Genomic DNA, 22,482 nt, shown 5'->3' with positions numbered 1-22,482 from the left:
CTCTCTCAACCCACTTTTCTAAAACTCAGATTTTCTAGACCTCTCTGTTGATGTAGGCGCATGTGGAAAAACTCCTGCTACCCTCGGCATGAGCATACGCATATACACATACACACATGCATACTCACACACCATTCATTCGAAAGCCAGGTAAGGCACATAAATACATTGTATCGGCTCTTTTAGCACTTTTTTAAAGACCGGTTTATTTAAATTACTTACTAATAAAAACATTTAGAACATCTATATTATTATTTGCCCTTTAAAAAAAAACCAACCGCCAGCCATCGAGTTGATTCTGACTTAGAGTCAACCTACAGGATGGAGCAGGACTGACCCATAAGGTTTCCAAGGCTGTAATCTTTATGGGAGCAGACTGCCACATCTTTCTCCCATGGAGCGGCTGGTGGGTTCGAACCACCAACTTTTTGGTTAGCAGCCAAAAACATTTAACCACTGTGCCACCAGAGCTTCTATTTGCCCTTTAACTCCCCCCAAAAATAGTTTTTTGCATTACCCATAATATATATAGTCTACTTTTTCAAGTTCTTCCAGTAAGATTTTTACTTTAAATGACAAAGTAATGTTTTAGGCTTTAAAAACTTTTTTCTTAACCTTTTAAGATTACAAATCCCCCTCCCAAATGGGTGTGTTTGTATCATTTTTTAAAAAGTATTTCACTGTGTTTTAGGTGAAAGTTTACATAGCAAATTTGGTTCCCTTTCAACAATTTTTACACTTGTTCCATGACACTGGCTATGTTTTTCACAACATTCTCATTATTTCATTCTTTTTGTTCTGTTTCCATTAATCTAGGCTCCCTGTCCCTCCTTAGCATCTCATCTTTGTTTTCGGGCAAATGTTGACCGTTATAATCATATAGTTGATTATTAAAGGGAGCACAGTATTCATGGGTGATACTGTTTATTTTATAACCAATCTATTGTTTGGATGAAAGGTAACCACCAGGAGTGGCTTTAGTTTCAAGTTCAAAGGGTATCTTAGGGTGATAGTCTCAGGAGTTCCCCTAGTCTCTACTGGTCCAGTAAGTCTTGCCTTTTCTAGGAATTTGAGTTTTCTACATTTTTCTCACTTTCTATCCAGGACCTTCTATTGTGTCCTTGGTCAGAATGGTCGGTAGTGGTTTCCTTAATTCTCTTTTGTTCCAGACAAGTAGAGACCAATAGCTGTATCTTAGATGGCTGTTCACAAGCTTTTAAGACCCCAGACACTACTCACCAAACTAGGATATAGAACATTATCTTTCTAAACTATGTTATGCCAGTTGACTGTGTTGTCCCACATGACTACGGTCCCAAGCCTTCAAACCAGTAATTCAATCTCAGAAGGTGTTTGGTTATATCTAGGAAGTATCCTATCCATAGCTGTGCTCCCTATGTGTTTGTATCATTTGAGAAATGATGAATTACTCATCTTCCCCCTTAGAAGTGTTTTACCTGCACGGCAACTCAGGCTCTACAAGTAAGAATTCTGCCTTGATACCATCGTCAGACTTGGCTTTACCAATCATACAGAAGAATATTTTCTTTCTCTCTCTGTCTGGATTTACACTTCTGCCTCATCAAGCTTGCTAATTAAAACTTTCTACAGATTTTTTTTTTCCCCATGTGGGGCCAGGCAGGGGCCTAGCTACAGAAAATGGCACCTATGGCAATTGGTTTTAAATTGCTGAATGGTTTCTCACAGCTGGCATGGAAACTGTGATGGCTAAGAGAAACTACTCATTAGCGCCCCTCCTCAAGTGGCATCCAGGGCAAATGCCCTGCCTGCCATACCTTAGTTATGCCTCTGGCTCAGGGTCGGTGGGGCCACAGCCAAGGGGACAGCTCATGAGCTGTGAAGAATGGTTGCGTACAAGAACTTGAGCAAATATATAAGTAAATTGAGGATAATGGAGTCAGTTTATTGTCAGAGGAAGTTACAAATATGGAAAGGGGAAAGCTAGAATGAACTCAGAGTGTTAAACTGGAATTGGAGGTATCAATGTAAACACAAGGTTTTTAATAAACAGATAGATCTAGAAATCAATAGAGACGTATGATTGATGTGTTTTCTAGCTCTGTTCACTAAGAGGTTCTAGAAGCAATGATTCTTCACTAACAGTATGCACACCTAGCACCCTGATTGTGGTTTCTAAATAATATCCTCCACTAAAAAAAAAACAGATCTCCTAGGAGGAATGGCTGGGTCCAGGCTGGGGCAGAGAAAGTGTGTGTCTGGAACATTTTGATAATAATAAACAAATAAATAGGGGAGAAGAGCATTTTCTACATTCTAGTAGAGTGCCAAGTAATAAATTTAGAAAGCATGATAAATGTAGAAAATCACCATTTGGTAATAATCTATTTTATTCAATAATAATTGATTCTGTCAAGAATCATCAATGGATACTAACACGAGTGGGTAAAAGTTTGATGAAGAATGGAATAGTTACATAGTTTTAAAGTGTCTTCCCATAGAACATTTATTAGATAGTGTAGAGACCTGGCAGATACCATTGTATCGAAGTGATGAAAGTTAACATCACCAATGACGAGACAGATCAACATCATGTACCTCCTAATATGATGCACTGAGAAGAACCCAGCATCGCTTCTATAGTATTTATACCAACTACAAAAAGGCATAACCCGAGTCTATCCATGAGGAAACATCAGACAACCCCAAAATAAGGGATATTCTACAGTTTCTGATCTGGGCCTTAAAAATCTGCTCCAGATTGAAAGACAAGAAAGAGATGTGACAAATAAAATCTAACACATGCTCCTGGATCATGGACCTAAAAAGGCATTATTAGGACAATTGGCCAAATTTCAACTGGGTTTGTGCATTAGATAGTAGAATTATATCTATGCTAACGTCCCAATTTTGATGATTGTTCTGTGCTTATATAGGGAAGACTTCTTCATTATTTGGGGAAATATACACTTAAGTACGGAAGGATAATGGGGCATTATGCCTAACTCTCAATTAAATGATATAGAAAGAGTATATGTATATGTGCATATACACACACACACAGAAAGAGAGAGAGAGAGAAATGTGGTTAACTAACTTGGTGAATCTGACAATACACAAAAGATACAACTCCAGTTTTTAACTTCTTTAAAAAAGCATCGAATGCCTTATTATCCACCTGGATATTCTTCAATGAGAAACCTTACAAAGGCTGTGTAAGTTGTCAGGAAGGTAAACCAGTGAAAGTAATGTAAGAGATTCCTAATATCTTTCTATCTCTAAGTCAACAGGTTTTCCAGTCTAACTCAAGTCACAGTCTTGATTTCTTTTGCAAATGTAAGAAGTATGAGGTAACAGGGCTTAGTTTTCTGATCCAGGGTAACTACATAATGAACATTATGTCAAATCATATTTTTTCTACTGAGTAATAGGAGACAGTAAAGCGAGAACCCACAGTGGTATTTTTACAGTCTCTTTTAACATTTAAACCATACTTGCTTTGCATTTGATTATTATCTCTGCTAACAGGATCAGCGATTGCATTCAGGCAACTTATCAGGCTGAAAAGCCACCTAAATTGAGATCTATTACTTCTTTTTGCAAATCTGCCCTACCTTCGTGAAGGTGAGGTTCACGCACTGCTTCAAAGGCAGCCTCCCTATCAATGTGACCAATTCAATCAGTATTGACCCTTCATTTCTCGGGTCCAATCTCATTTTTCCTCAAAACCGGGGTCTTACATTACAGGAGGAAAGAAGATAGAAAACCAGGGTTGAACATAAAGTACTATATAGCTCTGAATAACTTAGCAGTTAGGCACTGTTGTTAGTTGCCACTGAGCCCAGATTCACGGCAGTCTTAAAAAGGAAAACAAATTCACTTCTTCCCTTTCTCCTCATTTCTCCCTCCCCTGGAAAATAACCCTCTGTGTATGTAGTGCAGGCACAAATGCACATGTATGAATGTTCACCAACACGGAATTTGAAAGGACTTAAATGAAGTTATTTATCTTCCCAGTCACACTTAAGGAACACCATGATCCTGGCCTCAAATAACATAACATTGCTTAGAGTAACCTCAAATTTTTCTAAATATTTGCCAAATATTCTTTGAACTTGGCAACCAGCCCGACAGTTCCTTACAATCACAGAATTTGCCCAGGGGGTGGGGTGGGAGGGTTAAAAGCCAACCACCCACGCTTGAAACATTTATGTCTGAACCTGCAATTTGTTGGCCACCCACACTAGTTCATTAAAATGCTGGAACCAAATTTGCCCTGCCAGCTTAATTATCAAAGCCAAGAAATCCATTTCCCACTGAACAAATTAGTGACAGAGTTCTCTCTCGATGGCAAAATGAAGACCCGTGTTTCACTCCTTCCCTAGATTAGTTAATGCACCTGTCTACTTCCAATGAAAAGCGAGATTAAAACAAGTCTTGTGTACACACCAAGAGTCAAGCCCAGCGCAGGGCCAGGTGTTTCCTTCACCCTAAGTCACACTTTGGTAAATGAAACAAGTCATTTACTTCAGTGGCCCGAGGCAAATCTGCTGCTGCAAGATTTATGCTGCTTTACTTTGATCTATTTTGAACTTACTCCGTTCTGTGTCTTTTTAATTTTTGTGGCTAATGGAAAGAGATTCTTGACGGACTAGGTAAATATCAAAGTCTTCTAGTGAAGGTCTTATTTGTTCTCAGGGTAGTAAATGTGACACGCCAGGTCCATGTCCATCCTTTGACGCAGTGGTCAGCAAACTTTTTCTGTAAAGGGTCAGATGGTAAGTATGTTAGGTTTTCCCTGCAGGCTGTGTGGTCTCTGCCCCCAACCATTCAACTTTGCTGCCACAGACAATATGAGAACAGATGGTATGACTGTGTTTCAATAAAACTTTATTTATAAAAACAGGAGGATGGCCAGATTTGGCCTGTAGGCTGTAGTTTGCTGACCTTGCTTTAATATTTCTTTGCTGTCTAGTGAGACTTAGCCTTTATTTAGCAAAAGAAACAAAAACCTCCACTGGAACAGGGTTTCTGAAAGAGTAGTCCATATGCCATCTGTATCAAAATCCCCTGGGATATTTGAAGACCATTCATACTCCTGGGCTCCAGCCTAGATTTACTCTGTCAGGGTCCCCAGGAGTGAGGCCCAGGAATCTGCATGTTTACAGGCTTCTCAGTTAACTCTTAATATCACCAAATTTAAGACCTTAAGGGCTATGACTTCAAAGTAAGATAGGATATAAAATTCTGCATCTGTTGGGGGTGATAGTTTGGGGGAAACTCTATTAATTCCAAACCTTAAATCCAACAGATTCACTCTCATCCTATAGATCAATTAATTATGGGCTTATTAAAAATAAAACAAAAAAATTAAGGAAATAAATGTTTCATATCCTCTCCTTTCTCCCATATAACAGACATTTAAACTCACCTTTGGTTTTCTTATATGTGAATAACTAGATATAAACCTTAATGACTTAATACTTTAAAATCTATTCTTCATACATCCATGGGTATGCATTTGACGGTATCATTTTTCGTTTGGTTGTGGTATGTCAGAAAACTTGTACTTCAATTGGGACCAGCCATATAACAAGAACAAGGGACTGCAGAAAACTCTGACCTCCCTTTACACAGGGGGGCTTTGTACAAATGTCCCCACCAGCAGGCACAAAGAACATTTCCTTTTGGCCCTATCTCTTCTTTCAGGAACACATGCTCCATTTGGAATTTACTAATTCTTCTTCTCCAAACTGACAAGGAGCCCCCTCATCACACAATCCACTTGTCTGCCTGGGTGTCACTGTCACATTTCACCTGAAACATGGCGCTGCTGCTAGCTGTCATGCATTCTCCCCACATGGTGACCGCTGTGGCTGGAATTCACTGTCTGGGACCAGCCAATATCAATGGTACATTCCATGTCATTGGTTTACCTTGTTTGCAACCTCCTGAAAAACTTTAACTCAAGTGGACAAACTTGGGTGAGGAAACACAGAGGATGTAATTTTACATCCCAGCTAGCTTATCCGGAGGAACTCAACAGTCACCTGCACTGACGGATGAAGGAAGCCAGTAGGTCACAGTCAAGTCCCCTTAAAGAGTTTACCCTTCAGCGTGACATACATCTGATCTGCAGCTCTGAGCAATGAAATGTCCCAGGCGGCAGGATAAGGAGAAAGATGGGCAAATGAGTACAACAGGAAGAGAGGCAGACTCAGGACTCAGTCTCTCTTTAACTCCAAAGCCTATGCCTTTATGCAATTTGCAATAAAATTCACCTTTTCTGTATTTTTAGTTCATATAATCAATGATTTAAATCTGAAAGTAGGGCTGTACATAGCATGAACAAACTGTTGAGAAACACTGATAAACATGTATCAAAATCCAAACTTATTTCCGACCAAAACAACTTCTCATTCTGAATGCTTTCTTTGTTTTTCTTTCTGACCAAGACAACTGAATGGCATTGATTTTAAAATATGCAATATATTCTCTAAAATAAAAATCAAGTGTTATTTCCCACATGTATACATTTTTGAGTTAAAAAACATTTATTAACGATCTACCATGTGCACTTGGAACATAATGGTTAAAAAGAAGAAAAAGAAGAAGAGGATTGGTTGCCTGTCCTCTTGGGGTTCACTAGTCACCCTGGTCCCAATTCTCACTTCCCCCAAGCCTTGTTTCAACATTGCTTCCTTTCAATATGTTTTTATTTTATTTACAGTTGATCTTCATTAATTGTAGATTTCATATTCGGCAGTTTGCCTACTTGCTAAAATTTATTTGTAACCCCAAATCAACACTTGCTGTGCTTTCCACAGCCATTCTCAGACAGGCACAGAGGGATGAAAAATTTGAGTTACCCAATGTCCCAGCCAAGGATGAACAAGGTGATGCTCTGCTTTCTTGTCTGAGCTCTCATACTGTGAACAAGTGTCCTCTTCACAATGTGGAAGCTATACCACCAGAATTTCAAATACCATCAGAATCACCCATGGTGGACAGGTTTCAGTGGAAGGAAGAAAGGCCTGACGATCTAATTCCAGAAATCAGCCAATGAATCACAACAGAATATTGTCCAATACAGTGCTGGAAGATGAGCCCCCTAAGTTGGAAAGCTCTCAAAATACATAGTGGCTGCAATATTGGACTCAAGCATACCAAGAATCATGAAGATGGTACAGGACCAGGCAATGTTTTGTTCTATTCTGCATGGGTTCACCATGAGTTAAAGTAAACTAGAAGACAACTAACAACAGTTAACAAGTGTCTTTAATGGACAGTTATGTTGCTTTCAATGTTTTATTAATCACAAATTCATAATATATATTTTAAGGAAGCCTGGAGGTTAAGCACTCGGCTGCTAACCATCAAAAGGTTGGCAGTTCGAAATTACCCAGCAGCTCCACAGGAGAAAGACCTGGCAATCTGCTTCCATAAAGATTGTTGTGTTGTTGTTAGGTGCCGTCGAGTCAGTTCCGACTCATAGCATATGCACAACAGAACGAAACACTGCCCGGTCCTGCACCATCCTTACAATCGTTGTTATGCTTGAGCTCATTGTTGCAGCCACTGTGTCAATTCACTTTGCTGAGGGTCTTCCTCTTTTCTGCTGACCCTGTACTCTGCCAAGCATGGTGTCCTTCTCCAGGGACTGATCCTCCTGACATGTCCAGAGTATGTAAGACACAGTTTCGCCATCCTTGCTTCTAAGGAGCATTCTGGCTGTACTTCTTCTCAGACAGATTTGTTCGTTTTTTTGGCAGTCTATGGTATATTCAATATTCTTTGCCAACACCACAATTCAAAGGCGTCAATCCTTTTTCGGTCTTCCTTATTCGTTGTCCAGCTTTCACATGCATATGATGTGATTGAAAACCAGGCACACCTTAGTCTTCAAGGTGACATCTTTGCTCTTCAACACTTCGAAGAGGTCCTTTGCAGGAGATTCACCCAATGCAATGCGTCTTTTGATTTCCTGACTGCTGCTTCCACGGCTGTTGATTGTGGATCCAAGTAAAATGAAATCCTTGACAACTTCAATCTTCTCCATTTATCATGATGTTGCTCATTGGTTCAGTTGTGAGGATTTTTGTCTTCTTTATGTTTTTTTTTTATTTATGTTGTGCAATCCACACTGAAGGCTGTGGTCTTTGATCTTCATCAGTAAGTGCTTCAAGTCCTCTTCACTTTCAGCAAGCAAGATTGTGTCATCTGTATATCGCAGGTTGTTAATGAGTCTTCCTCCAATCCTGATGCCCCTTTCGTCTTCATATAGTCCAGCTTCTCGGATTATTTGTTCAACATACAGATTAAATAGGTATGGTGGAAGAGTACAACCCTGATGCACACCTTTCCTGACTTTAAACCAATCAGTATTCCCTTGTTCTGTATGAACAACTGCCTCTTGATCCATGTAAAGGTTCCTCATGAGCACAATTAAGTGTTCTGGAATTCCCATTCTTCACAATGTCATCCATAGTTTGTTATGATCCACACATACGAATGCCTTTGCATAGTCAATAAAACACAGGTAAACATCCTTCTGGTATTCTCTGCTTTCAGCCAGGATCCATCTGACATCAGCGATGATATCCCTGGTTCCACGTCCTCTTCTGAAACCGGCCTGAATTTCTGGCAGTTCCCTGTTGATATACTGCTGCAGCTGTTTTTGAATGATCTTCAGCAAAATTTTGCTTGCGTGTGATATTAATGACATTGTTCTATAATTTCCACATTCGGTTGGATCACCTTTCTTGGGAATAGGCATAAATATGAATCTCTTCCAGTCAGTTGGCCAGGAAGCTGTCCTCCATATTTCTTGGCATAGATGAGTGAGCACCTCCAGTGCTGCCTCCGTTTGCTGAAACACCTCAGTTGATATTCCATCAATTCCTGCAGCCTTGTTTTTCACCAATTCCTTCAGAGCAGCTTGGACTTCTTCCTTCAGTACCATTGGTTCCTGATCATATGCCACCTCTTGAAATGGTTGAACATTGACTAATTCTTTTTGGTATAATGACTCTGTGTATTCCTTCCATCTTCTTTTGATGCTTCCTGCATCGTTTAATATTTTCACCATGGAATTCTTCACTATTGCAATTCAAGGTGTGAATTTTTTCTTCAGTTCTTTCGGCTTGAGAAACGCCGAGCGTGTTCTTCCCTTTTGTTTTTCCATCTCCAGCTCTTTGCACAAGTCATTATAATCCATAGATTACAACTTAGGAAAACCTATGGGGCAGTTCTACTCCGTCAACAGTAAAACCAAAAAACCCTATATACTTTATATTTAACAACAATATATATTTTACCATTGTCTCTCTCTGACATACAAAGCCTGCTATCATCACCAACCCATCCAGCGGCTCCGTGGGAGAAAAGACCTGCTTCCTGCTTCTGTAAAGATTACAGCCTAGAAAACTATAGGGTAGTTCTACTCTGTCATATAGGGTTCACTATGAGTCAGAACCTACTCAACAGCACCTAACGACAATATATATTTTATCATTCTCTCTCTCTCTGACATATAAAGCCATGCTATCATCACTAATGGAGTAGCTTGATTTAATTTGTCCCTCGCACATGCAGGCAGTCCCCAACTGTCAAACAACCCATAAGCAGAAACGACATGGGCTGCCCCGACACCTGAACAGCAGTGAGGAGCCCATCACCCCTGATGCCACTGACACTCAGATCCCACTGTGCTGTGTATCCTAGAAAGTGTAACTCTTCCTTGTGAGAAAGGGAAAGTAAAGAATGCAACAGAGACTCTCGAAATCTGCAAATAATCATCTTGTTTTTCTAAGATCTACAAACAACTGCAGAACTCTGCAATCAGCCAGGAGCTGACCAATCAGCTGCAGGGTTAAGAGCTCACAGAACTACCACCCGGTGTCACAGATGGAGCTCAGGCACCAGGTGTCATAAATCTGCTAGAATTTCTTAGTCAAAGACCCTCTAGGCATGATTTTTTTTTTTTTTCCAAAACGCTGTTAAATGCTCAGATATTTTCTTTAACCCTCCATGCCGCTGCAAACTCTGCTCGGTTACAAGCTCCTACAAGAAGGTATAACCGGAGTGCGTTTCCTTTTAAATCAAACACCTTCCACAGGTACTTTGGCAGGTCTTCTAAGGCTTTAAAAGCAGAAGGGGCCCAGAGAGGACCACCCACACACAGCAGGGTTTATTTGTGCAGCATATTCCTTTGGGGTGTTCTACAAGCAGCCCTTCCTTCCTGGTGGCTGCTCTGGCCCTCGGTGGCCGGGACCTCATTATAAATACAAACCCTGTCATTAGTATAAATGCCAGAGTTCTGTCCTTATTACCCCATTACTTAACTTGGTAATGGCAATTTATCGGGCACCCACAACATGGAAGGTGCTATAAAACTTATTAAATTTGGAAATGATGGGAAGGGCATCACGTAAATGAATCTAGATGCATCCCTGAAAAGGCTGCAAAGATCTTTACAGACATGACAATGAATCAGTTATATTTTATCTCACTTAAGTGGCAAAGGGGCAGGTATGAACTCACAAAACATATGACTATTCGTTTATGACATATTAAATTAGTTCACAGAGTGTAATAAAGGCTTTAAAAGTCACCCTTTCGGGACACTGGGCTGTAGCATGTTTCCTTTATGTTGCCTCAAAATGGTTAAGGCAACAGAATTGCAACTTAGCAGCATGAGCGGTGAAGGACACGTTCTACTTTGTGATGGTCAAGTTTCTTTCCAATTACAAAGCCTATTAATTTTTTTTTTTCCATTAAAGGAACTATTAACGGCAGTGACTTATATTAGGCTGGGGGCGGTGTGGCCTAATTCATGGAAATTAGGCTTTTTTTTTCCCCTCTGGAAGATGATGGAACTCAGCAGTTTCCCTCTCTCTTTTTTCTTCTTTTCCCAAACCATAGCCTCCTGAGGGTACTTTCTAGTTCACCCGAAACAACATGGTTTGTAAAATGTTCTGAAGTACTTTGGAGGTATTATGTATACATTAAAAAAATATGTACCACATCACAGAGATCAACAATTTTATGGCACCACATATATATATGGTACTACAAAAATAGATCTATAGATGTGGTTCAATAAAACCGTTGATCTCTATGATGTGGTAATTTCACATGAGGGGGATACACCCACAATAAATGTCCTCTTCCCATTTACCAAAAAAGCCATTCGGAGAAAAATGAACATCAATGTGCAGTGTCCAGCCTCTAAGATGACCTGTCAATGATCCCTGCCTCCTAGCTGGTATTCACAGCCTTGTGTAGTCCCCTTTTACATCTTGCCAGGGTTGGTCTGTGTAGCCAATAGAATGTGGCAGAGATGGAGTGTATTGGTTTCCTGTAGCTGCTGTAACAAATTACCTCAAACTGGGTAGCTTAAAACAACATACATTTATTCTCTCGCAATTCTGGAGGCCAGAAGTCTGAAACTAAGGTATCAGCAGGGTTGGTTCTTTCTAGACGCTCTGACAGAGAATCCATTCCATGCCTCTCTCCTACCTTCTCGTGACTGTCAGCAATACTTGGTGTTTTTTGGTTTCTAGATACTCCACTCTATTCTTTGCCTCGTTTGTATTTTTCCTTTTCTTGTAAGGACACTTGTCACTGGATTTAGGACCTGGTCAGATAATCCAGGATGATCTCATCTTGAGATCCTTCACTTAACTACATCTGCAAAGACCTGTTTTCCAAATAAGGCCACATTCACAAGTTTCAGGCAGATATATCTTATTGAGAGTGGCAGCCCCATTCAATCCACTTCATGACAATACATCATTTCCAAGATTATGGTATAAAAATAGTAGGTGTAATATGCAGAATTACACAACCTAAGAAAAATCCACACGTGTAAATGGTAATTACACTGTTTAATGTGAATGGTGAGTGCTGTAATGTAAAGATAACAGCACTAGGACTGAACATCACAAAATTAGGGACCTGGTGTCTCTCCATTAACAATTGTGGGAGATTTCTGTAGATTTTAAAATATGTGTGCAAATTCTCCAACATCAAGCAGTAGGGTCTATTTACACCTACTGTTGAATTTGGGCTGACATGAGTGGTTTGGTTTTTACCAAGAGAATGCAATGGAAGTAAAGCCATGTGGCTTCCAAGGCTAGGTCAGACAAGGCCATTCAGCTTCTGCCTGATTCAGTTGGGACACTCACTTTGAAGGAAGCCACCCATCATGTAAGAAGTCTGACTCCTTGTAAGTTGGAGAAGCCATGTATATGCCTCAGCTGCTAGCCATGTGAGGAAGCCATCAACGATACCCAGCTGATCCTTCAGATGAGTACAGACCCAGCCCAAGAGACTCCCAAATAAGAGCTCAAAGAAGCCCATCCCAAATGCCTGAGCCACAAAATAATGAACAAAATAAACAGTTTTTTATACCATTGAGTTTTAGGGAATGTGTTAAGCAGCAATAGTAACCAGAATGAGATTGCTTATAAAATTGGCCCTAATCCTCACCCATTCCTATCTCCATGCTGGTTGCTATGTGACTTTGTAGTTCCTTCCATCAAGAAGTGGGGAACCTTTCCCAACTTTTGCATCTGGGCTGGACTTGTGGCTTTTTTTGGCCAAGAGAATGGCCAACAGAATTAATGGTGTGCTGGTTCCAACCAGGCCCCAGATAACCCACCAGCTGACCACAAACACATGAGCAAGCCCCACACCCAAGACCAGAAGAACCACCCAGCTGACCCATAGACTTATGAGCAATAATAAATGTTTCTTTTTGTATGTCAGTGAGTTTTTGTGGTTGATTATTACCCAGCCCTATTGTGGCAATAGATAGCTAAGACAATCTTATAAAAGCAATGTCTTTGATAAACTGGTGTACTTTTTATACAACTTGAAAATAGCAGCCTGCAAAAGGTCAGTAATATGTCATATATGTCATAATTTCTTCTATGGCTTAATGCATATAAATTAGGATACATGAAACATTGGTGGTTCTGTGGTGGAATTCTCATCTTCCATGTGAGAGACACAGGTCCAACACTGGACCAACGCACCTCATGTGCAGCCACCATGTCTGTCAATGGCAGTTTGCATGTTGCTGTGATGCTGGGCAGGTTTCAGTAGAGCTGACGGACTAGGAAAAAAGGCCTGGAGATTTACTTCTGAAAATCTGCCAGTGAAAACCCTATGTATCACAACAGTCCAATCCGCAGCCGATCATGCGGATAGCGCCGGACCAGGCAGCATTCCCTTGGGAGTGTGGCCCGCATCCAATACAGGCAGACTTTCTGGCAAGGCTCACGGGCTTTTACTCACTCTGGATCCTACAGCTGGCTGCTGTTCATGTGACCTCTGGTTCTTGGGACTTGAGCTAGCAGCTTACTGGTCGATCTTGGGATTCGTCAGCCTCCACAGCCTGTGAGCCAGAGGCCTGTTATCTGACCTGCCGATCTTGGGCTTGCCAGCCCCTGCAGCTACACGAATCAGGAGAAGCCTTCTGCCTGACCCACAGACTTGGGACTTTCCAGCTTCTACAACCACGTGAGTTATTTCCTTGATATAAATCTCTCTATACGTATATTTGAATATATATAGATGCTTCACTGGTTTCCTTCTCTAGAGAACCCAGCCCAAGACAGCAGCGAACAACAATTAGTATACAACACTGCCAACTTTGTTTCAGGAATTATTTTGTAGTTTAGCTGATAATCTGTAATTCATAATGACATAATTGAGGGTATACTAGTTTAAAAGAAATAGCTTAACCCCAGGACTAGTTACAATGGCAACGCCTGGTGCTGGAAGTAACAATTTGGTGAAGTTTCTGTTGTTGTTCCGTCTCTGGTGACACCTCCTATTGCAGCTTTTGGGACTGCAGAAAGAAGATAGACTTGAGCCCACCTCCACAAAGGCTAAGGCCAGAACCACTTTGGTACTTATTTGACCCCATATTGCTGAGCAGCTGCGCAGTAAGGTCCAGACAACCAAATAGCAGGGTTGATTTTACCCACGCAATTTTCCTAATAATAGCCATGCAGTAATTATGTGCATGGCAACTATGTAGTAAACTACCATGGTGATCTATTTAAGTAATAGGAACGGAAATCTCTACATACAATACTTATTACTCATAGGAAAAGGCAAACTTAAATACTATTTACATCAATTCAGATAATGCACTCCCTCGAAAGCCAATAGCAAACCATATAATGAAGTGTTGAAAGGACATTTTTTGAACCATATTTATGACTTTTATTCTAATTTTGATCCATGGCCGCTTACCAAAAATTTCCAAAGGCAGCTATAATTCCAAGCAAGTCAAAAATGCATCCCTGCTCACTCTCCCCTCTTCCTAACCTTTTAATCCCGAGATGGTCAGCCATAATATTCAACATTATGGTTAGAGTTCAAAAGTTTTAATGTTTAGGTTACTTCTGGCTACTGAGGTTTTTTTCTTCTAGCTACTAATTTAACTCAACAGCATTTTAAAATTGACTCTGGCAATACATTAAAAAATGCAGTAGAGAACATTCCTTTCTAATCAAATTGGTAGCAAAGTTTCTGTGCAAGATACTGTTCCAGACACCAGTTGATATTCAGCAGAGTTGGGGTGAGGAGAAACAATATAAGATTTAAATATCAGGCCAAGATAATCACTAGAAAGATGACTCAGGACGGGACACGTGAATTTGAGAATAAAATGCAAGATTGGACAAGATGACATTTATAGTCTCTTCCAACCCTCTGGGAATTCCTGGGTGATACAAATGGTTCATGCACTCGGCTGCTAACAGAAAGGTTGGAGGTTCAAGTCCACCCAGAGGCACCTCAGAAGAAATGCCTGGCAATCTACTTCCAAAAAAATCAGCTATCGGAAACCCTCTGGAGCACAGTTCTACTCTCAGACACGGAGAGGCAATGAGTCTGAGTCTCCTTAATGGCAACTGGAACTGGAATTGATCCAGTCTTGAGACTCAACAATGAATGTTCACATGAATGGGAGAGAGACAGACTTCCAGCAAGCGGAGACATTCAAGAAAAGGTCGGCTTGCTAGAAGCAATGACAGCCCAGTAGCCGTGAGCATACCTAGCTCTTAGCTCCTTGTTTATAATTACTGTTTCCCCGTTCTGCTTCTGCTTAGAATATAGAAACCAGTAATAGAACATCGCTCCCACCCTAACAAGGACAAAAAGAAAAACCAGATCATCCAAAAAATCATAATTTTTTTTGAACCCATTAGAATGCTGCTATGAAAAGACAACTAAGTAAACTGAATTCCAGAGGATGACAAGTATCTCTGCTAAGACAAAAAAAAAAAGACCAGAGACACATAAATTCTTTCACCTTTGACAGAGCCTGGGAGGAAGAGGGGGTACCCAGAAAAACAGGTAAGAAGCAAACAACTAACATTCTAACAAGTTTTAATAAACGATATCCCTAAGATATTGAAAGAAAAAAAAAAAAGCTGTCAAGCTATAAATGTACCACCTCCTGTCTTGCCCTGAAGCTCCCCGGGTCTAATTCACCCTGCTGCTCCAGCCTTCTGTCTCCCCACTCTACACCTGCTCACCTGTGGAAGGGGGAAGGAAATGAGCATTTACTGCACACCTTCTAGGCGACAGGTGCTTTCATATATACACTCAAGTCTCATAACTTCATCATTATCCCTTTTCGTCCAAAAGAAACCAAGGCACGGGTAACCTATAAATGGCCACATGGCCAGTATGTAGCGAACTGAGATTGAAACCACTTACCCCATAGTCTGTGCTTTCTTCTCCATTCCTTGATGCTTTGTTGGAAGGCAGAAAGAAAGCAAGGATAGGGAGGAAAACGTTGCTTCTCTCCATCCCAGTCAGGCAGTGCGGCAGAAGCTTAATCAGACATACTATTCGACCCATCTGCCTGAATCACTCTCAACCATTTATCTGTACCATACCCATACCGATTGCCATCGAATGGACTCCATAGCAACCATATAGAACAGAGCAGAACTGTGCCATAGGGTTTTCAAGGAATGCAATCTTTATGGAAGCAGACTGCCATATCTTTCTCCCATAGTGTGGCTGATGGGTTTGAACTGTCGATCTTTTGGTTAGCAGCTAAGCACTTAACCACTACGCCAGGGATCCTTAGCCATTTATCCACTAAGGGGTTAATGGCTCCCACACTGTAGAGCTGGTGGAAGAACTACGCAGACCCACAACACAGGTTATCACCCAGGCTTTGACAAAGTACCTCACTATCCTGTGGGGGATCTCTCCATTGCTTCTCTCCTTCATGTCCCTCCTAGAAACTCTAATCTCAGCTACTTTCCATAGTCTGAGACTAACAAAGAAAAAGAAAGAAAAATAACTGAGAGGTATTGAGAGGTAAACTCTTCACTTTTTAATTTCAAAAATAAGTTTGGATAGCAATAACTTTAATAATACAGCCACGGGGCCCAAGCCATTGAGTTAATCCCAACTCATAGCGACCCCATAGGACAGAGTAGAACTGCCCCATAGGGCAGCCAGGGGGCAAATATCTAAAAATCAGCCTAACGAAGTAGGAGGCAACAACAACAAAAAGGTTAACCACATTCAGGATTTTCCTTAAAATTCAGTTTGAATTTTGGTTCAGATTATAAATAATAAAGCAGCACTGTCGCTTTCAAACTAAGCAGCAATTATACAGTAAACATTGACAAAAGGAAAATTCGTCCCTTTGATTTCCCATAATGTATATTTTATATTTAGGACAGCAAGGAAATGGTCATTCCCGATGCCTGGAAACTTAAGTCACCCTTCTTTTTCTTTTTTCTTGAATAAACTCTAGCATTTCTGTAAAGACAACGGAAAAAGAAAGAGTTCTTAAAGAACACCTGACGCAGAATTTTGCAAAGTCTCCACTCATTAGCTCAATCAAGTTTTCTTCTAGAGATAAGAATGTAAAAAAAAACTTATGAAGTTATAAGACCTTCATAACCTGAACCTTCTTGGCATTCACTACTTTCCAAGAACAGAACAGAGTAACATAAATTTAAAATTTCCAAAGTGCCACATGGCTTTACAGAATGTGAAAAGTTTAAGAAAATGAAACTTTAAGACCTGCATTCTGAAGAGTGTTGGAAAATTACACCAACTTTCAATTTCCTCTCCAAATCTGAAATAAACTTAAAAGGGGATGTATTCCCTTTTCCGGGATACTTATTCCAGAAACCCTTGCTGTTTTATTGTTATTTTCACTTAAAACCGAACGGCTTTTGGGACACTGAGTTTTTAAGATAAAATCTTTCTTCCCTTTTTTCTCCTGTCTTTTCTACATACTTCCAGAAGAAAAACAAAGCAAAAACAAGACAGCTCCACTAATTTTCCCATACCTAGAGTTTTTTCCAGTTGATTTTGGATGGTGATCACGGAATTGAATTTGTAGGCAGATTATTCATTTCTCATTCTTTTTTTAATTAACATGATTTATGATCATTTCTATATAACATAACAAACGCTAAAATATTTCATCTTCAGAGTTCCTTGAAGACATTTACATAAACAGCCAAATTGCATAATGACTTTGGGATATTGAAGAATATCCTTCAAAAGTAAAATAGGAAATAAACAAAATTATCTAGGAGAATAAGTTAAAGCCGTTAGCTACACCCAAAACCAAACCCAGTGCCGTCGAGTCGCTTCCGACTCATAGCGACCCTATCTAGAGCAGACTATTTCATGCAGATGTTTAAGTCCACCCTCAGGTACAGAATTTTGGGCATGTAAAAATTCAAAAAATGAATACACACACACATATAGAGGAACAGCATATTGGAAAAATGCTATATATAAAAATTAGAATTGCACACATTTGCAAGTATATTTTTATTATATGAACCATACACGGTCCTTATGAGTTGGAATCGACTCCAGGGCAACAGGTTTGGTTTAGTTTTTTTTGGTATAGCTATAGATCAAGTAGGCAGCACACTGAAAAAAAAGGCATAATAATTTCACGTGTTTTCTATTAAACATTGGTTTTATCATCCTGAACTCAGGTTTTTAGAATGATATGAAATCACCTACATTTTAAGTGTATTATAATCCCACATAAATCTTAAAGACGAATGCTTTTAACACCCATCAGAAAACAATTTACAAAATTCCAGCTGTGACTTCCCCTACTGTAACGCATTTCCAAAAAGTCTCACTCATTTAATACAAAAAACCAAACTTGTTGCCATCAAGTCGATTCCGACTCATAGTGACCCAACAGGACAGAGTAGAACTGCCCCATATGGTTTCCAAGGAGTGCCTGGTGGGTTCAAACTGCTGACCTTTTGGTTAGCAGCTGAGCTCTTAACCACCGCGCCATGAGAGCTCCACTCATTTAATAACTAAACACGATAATGGTAAAGACACCGTGCAGGTTGTTTACATGACAAAACCAAAAAACCGTTGCCCTCAAGTCCATTCTGACTCATAGCAACCCTACAAGACAGAGTAAAACTGCCCCCACGAGCTGACCGCCACATCTTTCTCCAGAGAAGTGGTAGGTGGGTTCAAACTGCTGACCTTTAGGTTAGCACCCGATTGCTTAACCACTGTACCACCAGGTGATACTCACTAATAGAGCCTTGTAAACATCCAGAGAAGCACCAGGTCACTTTGCCCTTGTGTGTGATTCTGCCGTCACCAGAGATGGCTCCACGGCAGGTAGAAGGACAGGGGCTATGCTCCAGGGTGGAGTCCCTGGGAACACTTTACAGTGTACCCAGTGCCCTGTGAGGTATTATGCCCCTGTCTCACTTGACAGAGGAGAAAACTGAAACTCAGGTTAAATCACTTAGACAAAGCCAGAGAATCAACTTCCATTTGTACTTATGTATTCAACGTGACAATCCAAAAACTTTCCCAGTATAAGATACCATGAAACCTGTGAGAGCCAGACCTTGAGGAGACTGCCTTGTTTTTCCAGGTCTCACAAGTTTTCCGCCTTTGACAGGGTAGAGTCTTACCATTTTTCTGTTGCTCCTTTTAGTGGTAAATATTTGGGTTTTCCTTCTCTGACAGGTTTCTCCTTACACAGGTTCTGGCTTTCACAGGTTTTATTGTACCTGGAAATGCTGGATAAAATGTAATAAACATCATTTTACATGCTTGGCTGAGCTCAAAGAGATAACAAGATATGCCCAGAGGCCGCAAAGGAAAAGGAAAACTTTGCAGTAAGCTTGTGCTGATGTAAAACAGCCACCTGAACGAGGACAGGAAACCAAGGAGGCTGGATTTTAATTGTCAAAGACGATTGAGAGTTTAACCCAAGAGAGGAGGAATTAGAACTGAGAACCCCAGATAAAGCTGAGACCTTCAAACGGCTACTATACCTTCATTGAAAGGATGAACAAGAAAAAATCTACTCATCTACTCACTAGCACAATGAGACAATAAGGAAGCTGGTCCCAATGTAGGCTCTGAGTAGAATAAACAGAAAGAAGAAAATGTCTCCCTGAAAAGTAATATTGGGAGCTGACCTTCATTTATTTGACTTTGGAAGTCAAATCTACACAACCAGTGAGTCTAGGAACCCTCCAAGACAAGGTATTAACATAAAAAGTGCTCTTAGCCCTGAAGCTTTCTTAAAGCCAAACAATAGCTTAACTAGTAAAAAATGTCTACCTTGAGCATTATGCTCTTTTAAGAACTATCTCAAAAAAAAAAAAAAAACCCCAAACCAGTTGCCATTGAGTCAATTCTGACTCATAGCAACCCTATAGGACAGTGTAGAACCGCCCCCATAGAGTTCCCAAGGAGCGCCTGGTAGATTCGAACTGCCGCCCTTTTGGTTAGCAGCTGTAGCTCTTAACCACTATGCCACCAGGGTTTCCAAGAACTATCTATATGGGATCAAACTGATAACAGCAACTCGAAAGATCGGATGGGAACGTTAGGGGGCAGTGAACTTACGCTAACAGGGGAAGAACAGCTCAGCAAAGGAGGGTGAGAATGGTTGCACAGCTTGAGGAATGTAATCAATGTCACTGAATTATACATGTGGAAACTGATGAACTGGTGTATGTTTTGCTGTGTATATTCTCAACAGCAACAACAAAATAAATAAAATTAATTAAAAAAAAAAAAGTGGTCTCAGATCAGTTGTCTCTGGAGCACCAGTCACAAGTAAACATAAAACCCATCTGGAGAGACACATGTTTAACCAGACCCCAGAGAATCACATAGATAAAGTCCACTGAACATGAGTCCACAAACAAAACTATAGAATACCTGCGGCAGGAGAAAAAATCCACCCTAAATGAGTCAATAAACAGCCAAACTAGACTCTCACGTTTTCAAAATCCAAGTGCTCTTTCTACTATTTAACTCCCAGGAAACTAATAAAACAGCTTCATTCCTAATCCACATTACTTGTGGCAATACAAGTCCTACTACACATCATTAATTTAATTTAAAAGATCTATTCAGCTATTCAAGCTTCCTGGTTGAATTTTGTCTTAAGGAAAAAGTAGCATTCCTAAAAATAGAAGCAATTACCAATCTGTTACGGATTGGATTGTGTCGCCCCAAAATTTGTGGTGAATTCTTGGCCCTTGTACATGCGGATGGAAACGCTGGTGGTATAGTGGTTAAGTGCTACTGCTGCTAACCAAAAGGTCAGCAATTCAAATCCACCAGGTGCTCCTTAGAAACTCTACGGGGCAGTTCTACTCTGTCCTATAAGGTCGCTATGAGTCGGAATCGACTTGACAGCAATGAGTTTTTAACAGCGAGTTTTTAACAGGTACCTGTGGATGTGAGCCTGTTTGGAAGTGGGAGGGGTTCTTCTGTTGTTAATGAGGTCACAGCAGTGTAGCATGGCTCCTAAACCTAATCGCTTCTGAGTTATAAAGATCAGAAGATACACAAGGACACATATAGGGAGGAAGAGAAACAACATGTGAAGATCATCTACAAGCTAAGGAACACCAAGCAACCAAGGAACACCAGGGCTAGCTAGCCACAAGGAAGAAATCTACACTGCCAAGACCCTGACTTAGACTTTCGGCCTCCAGAATCATGAGAAAAATAAATTTCTGTTCTTTAAAGCTACCCACTTGTGAAATTTCTGTTATGGCACCACTAAGACAATAGCGTTCTTAAAAAATGTAAATTTGTAGACCCGGCCAGAGGCAGGCAAGTGGAATAGTTTTCTTCTTGAATTACCCTACAATCCTAGGATTCTATGATGATTCATCTAAAGCCACGTGTCTCAGTCAGCTTTCAAAAAAACTCTGAAAATGTTATGCAATAATTGGCTGTAATCAAAAAGAGCGTTGGTAAAAAAGACTAGATTTTCTGCCAACCAAAACAGTAACTAGACTACAAGAACCCAACTTCTTTGTATTTGGCAATCTCTTTCATTTCGAATCACAGATGATGCAAATATCTCTTGAAGAAATCTAAAGTGGTCTGTTGTAAACAAACATATAATCATTCCCCATAACAGTTAATAGGGACCCCAGACAGCAGCCCAACTCTCATACCATGAGACAAGGACACTTTCCAGCTCAAACTCAAGGCCGGATCCTTAAATAAATAAGGGGACAAGGAATTCTTTCCCTGCATAAAAAGATATTTCCCTAATTTTCAATGTTCTGCTCTAATAAAGGACAAAAGATGTGGGAGGGAAGGAGGAGAAGTAAAAATGTGGGTAAGTGAAGGAAGAGGACTCTAAGGGCAGGCCATGATACACGCTGTTCGGTATTTCGCAAGCATGATTTTACTGAAGCCTCACAAAACCTCAGGAGGCCGGCTTTCTGAATCCTATCTACAGATTTAAGCGATGTGAACGTGATTACAGAGAAAACTGGGCTCAGTAACGGTCAGTTTTGCCCAAAGCAACAGAGCCACTGAGTGGCAGAGCCTTACCAAGGCCGTTCTAACTTCAAAGCCCAGAATCTTCACTGGACCCTGTTCATCAAGTCCGTATTCAAATCAAAGGTTCACAGAGGCTAGTAGAGAAAAGGATACCAGAAGCTCCTAGGATCTTCAGTTTTAACACTAATTTTTTTTTTTTTTATATTGGCACCTGACAAATTTGATGGCATTTACAGTTATTAAATCATACGTGTGTGTGTGCGTGTGTGTGTGTGTGTGTGTGTGTGTGTGTGTGAAAGAGAGAGAAATGCCCGGCTACCTCCTTCTAATTCTACTTTACATACAAGCAGAAATGACACCAAAATATTTAACAACAAACACTACCACCAATCAAAAGGAAGCCAGCTGTATTTTACACACATGCAAAATAAAAGAGTACAAACTTTATGAGTTTCTGGGCACTTTCTGATAAGAGTGGGTATGCTAATAGTGGGTCTCCCAGTAAGAAACTGGGAGAAAGAAGGAGAGGGGAAGGGTAAGGAGAAGGAAAACGAGGTAGGAAAGGGAGGAAAAGGGAAGGGAGGGAAGGGGGGGGGAGGGGGGAAGAGGGAACTGGAGAGGGAAGAAAGAGAGGGAGACCAAAAGTGCAGCATAAGAGGGAAAATAGAACAAATCTTT

At 40.4% G+C, this 22,482-nt stretch overlaps 1 protein-coding gene across 1 annotated transcript in view; it reads right to left on the bottom strand.

The window, feature by feature from the left end:
- The window catches only part of UST (uronyl 2-sulfotransferase), a 366,657-nt gene that overhangs the window by 294,820 nt on the left and 49,355 nt on the right, over positions 1–22,482 (bottom strand). The gene's annotated exons all lie outside the window — the stretch shown is intronic.

Source organism: Loxodonta africana, chromosome 1, assembly GCF_030014295.1.
Source record: "Loxodonta africana isolate mLoxAfr1 chromosome 1, mLoxAfr1.hap2, whole genome shotgun sequence".
Taxonomy (NCBI): domain Eukaryota; kingdom Metazoa; phylum Chordata; class Mammalia; order Proboscidea; family Elephantidae; genus Loxodonta; species Loxodonta africana.
This window is presented reverse-complemented; position numbering and strand designations above follow the sequence as displayed.